This window comes from Nelumbo lutea, chromosome 3, assembly GCF_056320005.1.
Source record: "Nelumbo lutea isolate HS-2025 chromosome 3, American lotus-T2T, whole genome shotgun sequence".
In the NCBI taxonomy this organism is placed as follows: domain Eukaryota; kingdom Viridiplantae; phylum Streptophyta; class Magnoliopsida; order Proteales; family Nelumbonaceae; genus Nelumbo; species Nelumbo lutea.
The window spans coordinates 94,385,018-94,393,805 of record NC_142686.1 but is presented as its reverse complement, the minus strand read 5'-3'; the positions used below and the strand labels follow the sequence as shown (position 1 = coordinate 94,393,805).

The following is an 8,788-nucleotide window of genomic DNA, read 5'->3' as shown; positions in this document are numbered from 1 at the left end:
ATGAAATATTGAGATCCGAACTGTTATTCTATAAAATCATATTTGTGATTTCTGATCATGAACTTGTAATACCTGAATTACTTGAGAAAGAATTCAGGTAGCTTTAATTCAGTCTGGCCGAATTGTTCATCTTTCTTGGAAATCATAGTGTACTTGAGAAAGACTCTAAGATTTCAGATCTACAAATCAAAAGCCGAATTGAGTGCAAGGTTAGAGATAACTTGCACAATTCGGTTGGTGTTCATTCAGCTGAGTTGATGATCATCCAGCTAAAATGAAGCCCTATAATTGCTAGATCTGAATGCATGCATGGTGATTAGATCATTGATAGAGATATAAGGACCATCAGTCATGCATAGATTGAACATGTGCTCGAGAGAGGCTGTTCGTTGCTTTGGGATTTCATCAAACCAAGGCTGAATCCTATTCTACTCGAATTGCCTAGAAAACTAGTTGTTGAATTTATTTTTCTATGCATCTTTAGCTTGTCTCCTCACTTACATACAAGGTGTTTGGTCCAATGTGTTAAAAATAGCTTTGTAATTAGAATTTCAGATTTTCATTAGTTTTACATTTCGGCTTATCAGATAACAGTAGACTGATTTATTACTAGTAATTGCTACATAAGTTCTTGTGGGAACGATACTCTACTCACTACTCTATTACTTGAGTGGCTAATGCACTTGCTAGTGTCACAATGAGCCACACATCATATAACTATGGCAAAAAAACAACTTCTTGCTTCCTTCTTGAACTCTTTTCATGTTACTTGATATTGCAGGAATAACTAACAAACAGATAAAGTATAACGGCGATTGTCTGGGTAATCGATACTTTGTTAACTAGGAAGTTCATTATTGACGTCGAATTCCTTGATTTGAAGATTCATCGCCAAACGCATTTCTCTCTCTCTCTCTCTCTGCCACCTTTTCCCTTAATTACTTTCTCTTTGTTTTCCCTTGTTTAGTTCTGTTCTACAAAAGAAAAACGCTAAGGCCATGTTCTTTTTTCAGAAACACATTTACTTAGGTAAATGCACTTACCCAGGTAAGTGTTTCCTGGGTAGCACTTACCTGGGTAAGTTCATTTACCCATGTTCGTTTTTTGTTTGATTTATCCAAGTAAATGAAATCCCTTACTTTCACATGTTCTTTTCAAACACCCATTTTCTTGGGTAAGTTGTTATTTTTTTTTCATCTCTTTCCAATTTTACCCTTTCATTGCATCAGCCATTAGGAAGGGGATCTTATATTGCAACTGCAAAATATTTGGCTATATTAGCCATCAAATACCAAACAACCCATAGAAGTATTAGATGTAAAGAATGGTGCTTTCAAAATATAAATTAATAAATAAGCAAAAAAACTGATTTCACTTTGGTTTCACAAGCAACTATTTAATTTCCAAAACTGATAAACTACAACCGTCTCAAGAGATATACCAAGTAGTCTTCTTGATAAAGGCACTCATTGCCCTCTACTTTCAAAACGGAAATACATTCCAGCTTTTTTTTTTTTTTTTGGTAAAACAGATGATGAGAAGAAAACAAGCACAAAGAAAAAAAAAAAAAAAAAAAAAAAAAAAAAAAAAAAAACCAAGGGAGCATCTGGACTTCTTGATCAAACAGCATCCTTGAACCATCATTGAACTGTGAAGATAAAAGAGCCTGACCTGAAATAACTCTATAGGGTCCACAAACAGCAACCAAAAAAGAGCCTGAAACACTTGACAACCAAAAAAGTGCCCTAATTATTCATCCTTGTAAGAAACATTTGACAACCAAACTTCTAAGAAACAAAAATTCATCCTTGTAATAAAAAAGAGAGTTGAGCTAATCGGCTACTAGGTTCAACTTTTGCTTCCATATCACCATTATCATCGACTCTAACTCATGTAACTCCTCTCTCTTCCCTATGATCTTTCCCATGCATAACAAGGTGACTATCAAATTACTAGTAGGTGAGATATGCCACCTAGCAAGAGGCTTTAACAGCATCACTCGAAGTCTTGAACTGCTGTAACATTCCCACCTAGCATAAAGCACGTTAGGAAGAACTTGTTAGTACAAATCACTTCAGATTTTTCTTTTTGAAGGCCAAATCACTTCAGAATTTAGATGCAATCAAATTTAGAATTTTCAATTGCTTCAACCAAAACATGGTATATACAAGGTAAATATATCAATATTGGATTTGTGGTTTCTTTCTTTCATTTTTGGAATGAAATACAAAAAAACATACTAATTGGGGTGTAACTTGGGTCACGTGGGTTGAGCATTGGTTAAATTTTGAATGGGTCTGAACCTGAGTGACCGAGTCTGGTGTAAATCTGGCAACCTAATTTGCACCCTATGTCAAAAACCATACATGCATATACATGGTATAGCATATGCTGTATTATGTGAATATGATTGAACATACCCATGTGATTAATATTAAGTACTTCTCCAACCCTAAATTCATGGGTCTTTGTAACTGATTGCATGACAAAAATCACATCATTCATGTTGTACTATATTGATGTTGGGCTCTGGAATCAATAATAAAGATTAGAACTTATTTTGGGTAGTCAATAATAAATATTAGAATTAAGTTGCAATGAACTAAGGGCAACCATGAACTTCTATAAGCCAAGCTTTTATTTTAAAGAGAATAATCGAAAGATAAAGGTATGGCCAACAATAAATTAAACCATCAACTATCCATTAATCCATTTTCTCGAAAGCCAACTTGTCCTAACCTCCCCTCCCCCTCCCAACAAAAAAAAGGCCAAGAAGCCAGCCAACTAGATAGAGTGTTGCACACAGGTTTTGAATCTTTTGATTTGTAATTAATACATATGCTACACAATTCCACAGTGGACCTTGAATTGCCTAGATTTTTTGTGAATAGAAAAGAGTTCAGATATTTTACCTAGTTGAATAGCACATTTCATTTTAACATGTACATGGAAGCCACTGTTGGACAAAAAGGATAACAAATTATAATATCTACATAATCCATGCCTAAACATAAAAAAGAGGTTATCCTCAAAATATGCACGAGTTCATCAGTAAGGAGAAATGATCTATTGCAAGTTGAAGGGCCTAGATGAGCTAAGGGTAGGCCAAAAAGTATATAGGTTGAACTGGTGAGAAATGGTCTGAGGATGAAGGTTCATAATTTAACAATGAATATGTTACTAAACAGCATGGAATGACAGAACGGGCATCATGTAGTTGATACCATTATGATGGGACAAGGCTTAGTTGAGTTGAGTAGTTGAGGTTGTATTCATTTCTATGTATAATGGACATAAAACAAGGTTTTGGTCATACAAAAGCCAAATTTTACAGATTGGAAGATCTTTTGTACTTCACAGTGAAACAAATGGAGTCATAATAGTAAAGAATGCGATTTTTGAATTAGAAAGGATCAACGCAGATAGGGACACTTTTTAACCAAGGGAGAAAATTCCTAATGCAGTAAAGAGGGTCAGAAAACTAATCAAACAGTGCAAGTTTCAAAAGTTTTTGCTAGATTAAAGCTGGGAGTTTTTGGGGCAATTCCAAAGAAGAAGGGAATGAAGATGAAGAAAACCTTCGGATAAGAAATTTGGTTTCAAACATCGAAGACACCGAGGAAACGGGTAAAGCGTGATGTTTGAGTCTTATTAGAATAGGTTTCTGGGTTCAGGGTAGGTTCTTTCCCACCACAACAACTTCATCTTGTCCAAGCATATTATAGTTATGGAGAGAAATGGATTTTAAATTATAGAGGGGGCATAATGATGCTTGGCTGGAGCCTTAGGAAGTTGGTCTGATGGCTTTGAACAGTATTTGTTTGGGACCTTTAGGTAAGGAAGAAACTTTTAGGGAATACTGAGGAAAGGGTAGAATATGATCCACTAGATGTTATCAATGGTTCAACAAAGAAAATAAGACAAGAGTAGAAAAGAAAAGAGGGTTTTGAAGGTTACCAACAAGACAAAGGGGAAAAGGAATGGGCCATAGGGGAAGAGGGTCCCACAAGCAGAGATTATGCTAGTTTTGGAAGTGACTGAGTACAGTGTTGGATGGACTCTCTTAAACAGATGAAGTGTCTATGTTGGACTCAAGTCAAATACTGACACTATAGATTCTAATGGGTGAGAGAACACTTATACAAATGCTTTTCTTCTTTCTCCTTGTTTAGTTAACATAAATGAACATCTAATATACACAGTCGGTTCCATCTTTTCTTATAGAATATCTGTAGGTAACAAAAATAAACTTTAATTTACTTATGAAAACTTCTATAAGTATATGATGATAGAATTCATAAGACAATTTTTTAAGAGAAATTTCCAATTTTAGGTGTGTCTATGAACCCATTTTTCATCTTTCCAAGTCAGATTACTGAAAGTTTATTGAGTTCCAACTCTTGTGTCCATGTCCATGCATCACTAGTTGGGTATTGGGTGGGGGTTGTTGAAGTTTATTTTGGGTCAGAAGGATCAGTGGTAGCCGAAGTGGCGATGGTCCTCTGTTGGGGAAATTTGTGTTCCTTAAGAGGGATTTTGCAATGTCCATTTGAATTTTCTACACCTTGGGAGTAACATGGAGTAATTAATATGCTTGACTATTAAATGAAATTAGATGGACCATTACCCTTGCGATCTGGCAGTAACCTTGTGCTTTCTGCAGAAACAGGAAGAACAGTGAAAAGACCAGCTTCACCATTAAGCTCCTCTAAATTTCTATTGTCTTTCAATGAACCAACCTTCATCTTGGCCTTCAAAGCTGTAGATTCAGCCAATCTTGCATATGTACTGGCTTGACTGTGCAAATCAGTTGAACCTGAAGTTGTTGAAGTATAGTCCTAGTGAAGGATGTACATAAATACATCAAGATACTTGGGAAAAAACACTTGCAAAAGCCTAGTTTCAATGATAATCATAAGTTTGATAAGCATTCATTGAAAAAAAACTCCAGTATGATAAGCAGAACCTTTTGGATGGCATTAGTTGAGTTGTCTTCTCATCAAGCTTCTCAGGCACACTAATGCCTAGCACCAAAGAAAATATAGCCAATTCAAAACTCATAAAAGGAAGCAATGCAATAAAATACATATAAGAAGAAAAAGACAAGGGAAAAAACATTTTATAATACCATTACTAGAAGGTGATGTCTCTGGATTATCCATCAGCCTATGAGTCATTGGACTAGGATTCATGACGGATATGCTCGTATTTCATAAGGAATTGCTTCTAGTTGTGCAATTGCATCTTGAAGTTCTTTGTGCACCTAAATGTCAAGATAACATAATTTAGAATCAACATCTCCTTAGTACTGAGAAATATGATCAGTTCCAAAATGATCTTAGAGCTTTCTTATCTGAACTAGATAGATAGTGCAATGCCAAAACCAGGACAGAGGCAGAGTAATGAAATTGAGAGACATAAAGTACAAGCTAGGTAAATATTAAATAAAAAAGCATTAATTATGAGAAATTGGATTACATTATTTCTTCTAATATCAATCCAAATTAGTTTAAAGAGTTCAATATAAGTGTGCATTATAAGAGATACAAACTAATAATTTCACTTGTTTGGAAGGAAGAGGGTTCAACCCAGAAATGGAAAAAGATCAGAGAAGAAATACCTGCCTATCTTGAGACTGCTGCAAAACATTTTCGAACTGTCCACAAGCCAATTAAATATACCCAATTGCTTTGCCGGCGAACCTCCCCGCTGTTTAGGCGATAACTGGGAGATCCTTAGCACCTAAAACCAATGAAACAGCCGAATCCAATTCCTTACTTGGAGAATAAACTCGAAGAATAAGAACTCAAAAAGATCTTAGAGAAGAAAATTCAAAAGCATCTCGAAGAGGAAAAAAGCAAATGAACCGAAAGAACAGGCATTAGAAACAAACACAAAAAAGAATTTCCGGAAATGAAAAATAGATTAAATCTCAAATCCAAAATAGCATTCTAGAGGATCAACAGTGCCAGCAACAGAGTGGAGGTGGATGAAGCAGCAAGAATGGAGGAAAATCAACGATGGAGCAGGAACGGTGACTAGATCGAGCTGAGTAGCAACTGAGAGAATCAACAGCAGCAAGATGATGGAATGGAAGAGGAGAAACGCAGCGGTGATTTTTGGAGAAGCAGAACGGAGTGGAGGAGGAGAAACGCAGAGCCTAGAGGTGAGAGAGGAGAAAAGGTCGAAGAGACACTCTCAACTTTATATGTTGTGGCCTGTGGGGGGCAATTTTGAAATTTCCTTTTTTTTTTTCCTACAAGGGTTCCGTTTACCCGGGGAAATTAAATTTACCGTGGGTCCCACATAATTTTAGAATTCGAACACAGGTAAATTGGTAATGGGATTGTGAATTCCATTGACCAAACTTTCTCCCTTTCACTTCACGAAAAACGAACATGGCCTAAAAGATAGGAGGTTGATTGCTGTAACAAACAAATAAATGCCCTTAACTTTTATTCAGCATGAATTTTGAAACTTCTGGTCTTACAATTGAAACATGAGAGGAGGACTATAATCACCTTAGGTATCAGTCTTGCAGATAACCTGAATTAAGGCTGAAAGTTCAGATAATTGCTGTCCAACCAAGTCTTGTCCCAACAGATTTTCTATATAGGAAAGTTAAATAGAGAGTTGCATTCTGTTTATGTGTTCAACATTATGGCTATGAGAAATTAGAAACATTTCTCACACCATTTAAGACTCCAAGATTTTCAATCCAGGAAAGCTTAATTTGTTGCTTACCTGTATTATCTTGTTCCCTTGACTCCTCCCTCTGTTGTGATTTGTCATGTAATATACAGGGTAGTGAGCCTTGCTCCATTTGGGCTGGAGGATCCACTTGGAAACAGCTCTTGTCTGTCTCAGCCAAATGTTGTCTGAAAGTATCCACAAGGACATTACATTTAAGGCCTCTAATGGGAGCATTGACTAACTTTGGGAGTATGTTCTCACATGACCCCAAAGAGAAGGAATTATTTTACAGTTGTACGGCATTTGCATTGAAGAAAATCTTGGGCTCTTCGTGGGGACTAAGCTGATGGAAGGGGGATCTGTCCATTAAGGAGATTATAAGAATCACCATTGATATTGCACAAGGGTTTGAAATTCAGGAACGGTAATGGTGACTTAAACACACAGAGGATCCGATTGGACAAACAGGGGCAATTCCTTAATCAGGGGGAATTTCGTAACTTTATTTATTGGTTTTCCATCTGGGTTAATGACAGAAGAGAGGTTTTTGTCGAGTTCTTTAAAACTTGAGAAGTGGTTTTTGTTAAAGTGAAACTAAAACAGAGATTTTTATAATTGTCAGAAATTTCAGTGGTGGCTTTTTTGTATTTTACACTAAAAAGAAAAGGAGCACCCATGGGCAATTGCTACTGAGCTAAGGAGTAAGTTACACAGCACAAATCCTAAGGGCAAATCAAACAAAATAATGACTAATGAGCGATTTGTCTCGACACCTGCAGGAGCTTAGTGACTTGTGCCTTCGACGTGGACGATGGCTTGTGCCTCAACTTCAATATCTTTTGCTACAGCAGCCAATAAAGCCCCGAATCCAGTGCAAATCAACTGTAGTTATTTTTCTCGTGGGATAGGTTATTTTTGTTCACAGAATGAGAATAAACAACTATAGAGAAAAGCGTTTCCATAATGCATTGTTTGTCCAAAGGCAAGATCCATTCATCACCAGGAAAAAAATTACATCTCATTGGAGATAAGGCTGCAACTTGGGTTGGCTTAGTCTGAACTCAACTTGAAAAAGTCAGGGGTTGGGTTGTGTTGAGATGCTCAGGTTAGGGTTAGGGTTGAAGCTTATGAATCCAATTTGACCCCTTTGGCAACCCGATCCAACCCAAACCCGACACTATAGTACATTGATTTGTTTAGATGCATGATAGTTGTAGAGCCACCACCACATACTATCATTTATATAATTTAAGATGATCACTTCACTTAATCCTAATTGGAAACACTAAAACCTTGATAACATATTTTATGTTTTCTGAATATTTTATTCTTTATCTCCTCTCTCTTGTTTGCCACCCATAGCTTGCTGCCCATAAAAGATCTATTATAAGTCACCATACTAAACTATAGTCATTTGATCATTTCAAACACTTTTTTGTTTTATTTTCCGGAATTTTGTACTTAAAGAACCAATAAAAGCATCAACAAACAAGTGCTAATAAAACATAGGATTAATATATGTAATGAAAGTTGAGTTAAGATTTAAGATTAAAAAGTTTTACGAGATTTTAAGGGATGAGAACAAGGTTGGGGTGGGCCCAACCCTTGCTTAGCCCAATCCGAAGTTGACTTTGGGTTGGGCTAAGGTTGAAGAAATTTAGCTAGGGTTAGGGTTGGGTAGGTCAGATTGGGTTAGGGTTAGAGTTGGGGGTTTAGAACTTAGGATTGGGCTAGGGTTGACCTCAATCCAACCAAATCCGGCCCAATTTGCAGCCCTAATTGGAGACCAACGACGTCAAGAAAATAGGTGTATGAAACATGTCATGGATCTATATATTATGCCCAACAACATATTGAGCTAGTACATGATGTTCGGTTCGATGAATTGTGGAATCAATGATAACTTTCCATGCTAGTAATAAAATATATGAGACTGGCAACCATTTAATTTCTCACTATAGACCCCATGTATTATATCACTACTGTGGGGCATTACCATTGGTTCCACAGCCTGCAGAACAACCATCGTATTTAGTTACCCTAAATTTGTTGTTGTCCACCTCTCACCAATGATGTTTGTAAGTTGGAGTTTGTG

The 8,788-nt window shown here is 36.5% G+C and overlaps 1 long non-coding RNA gene across 1 annotated transcript; it reads right to left on the bottom strand.

Annotated features, from left to right (window-relative positions):
• Window positions 1-1,415: 1,415 nt before the first annotated feature.
• On the bottom strand, window positions 1,416-6,154 carry LOC148866955 (uncharacterized). Its single transcript, XR_016108943.1, has 5 exons — window positions 5,621-6,154; window positions 5,129-5,263; window positions 4,967-5,024; window positions 4,628-4,838; window positions 1,416-2,030 (listed from the first exon to the last, which is right to left on the bottom strand). It is a non-coding gene; the product is annotated as an uncharacterized LOC148866955 (long non-coding RNA).
• Window positions 6,155-8,788: the final 2,634 nt, after the last annotated feature.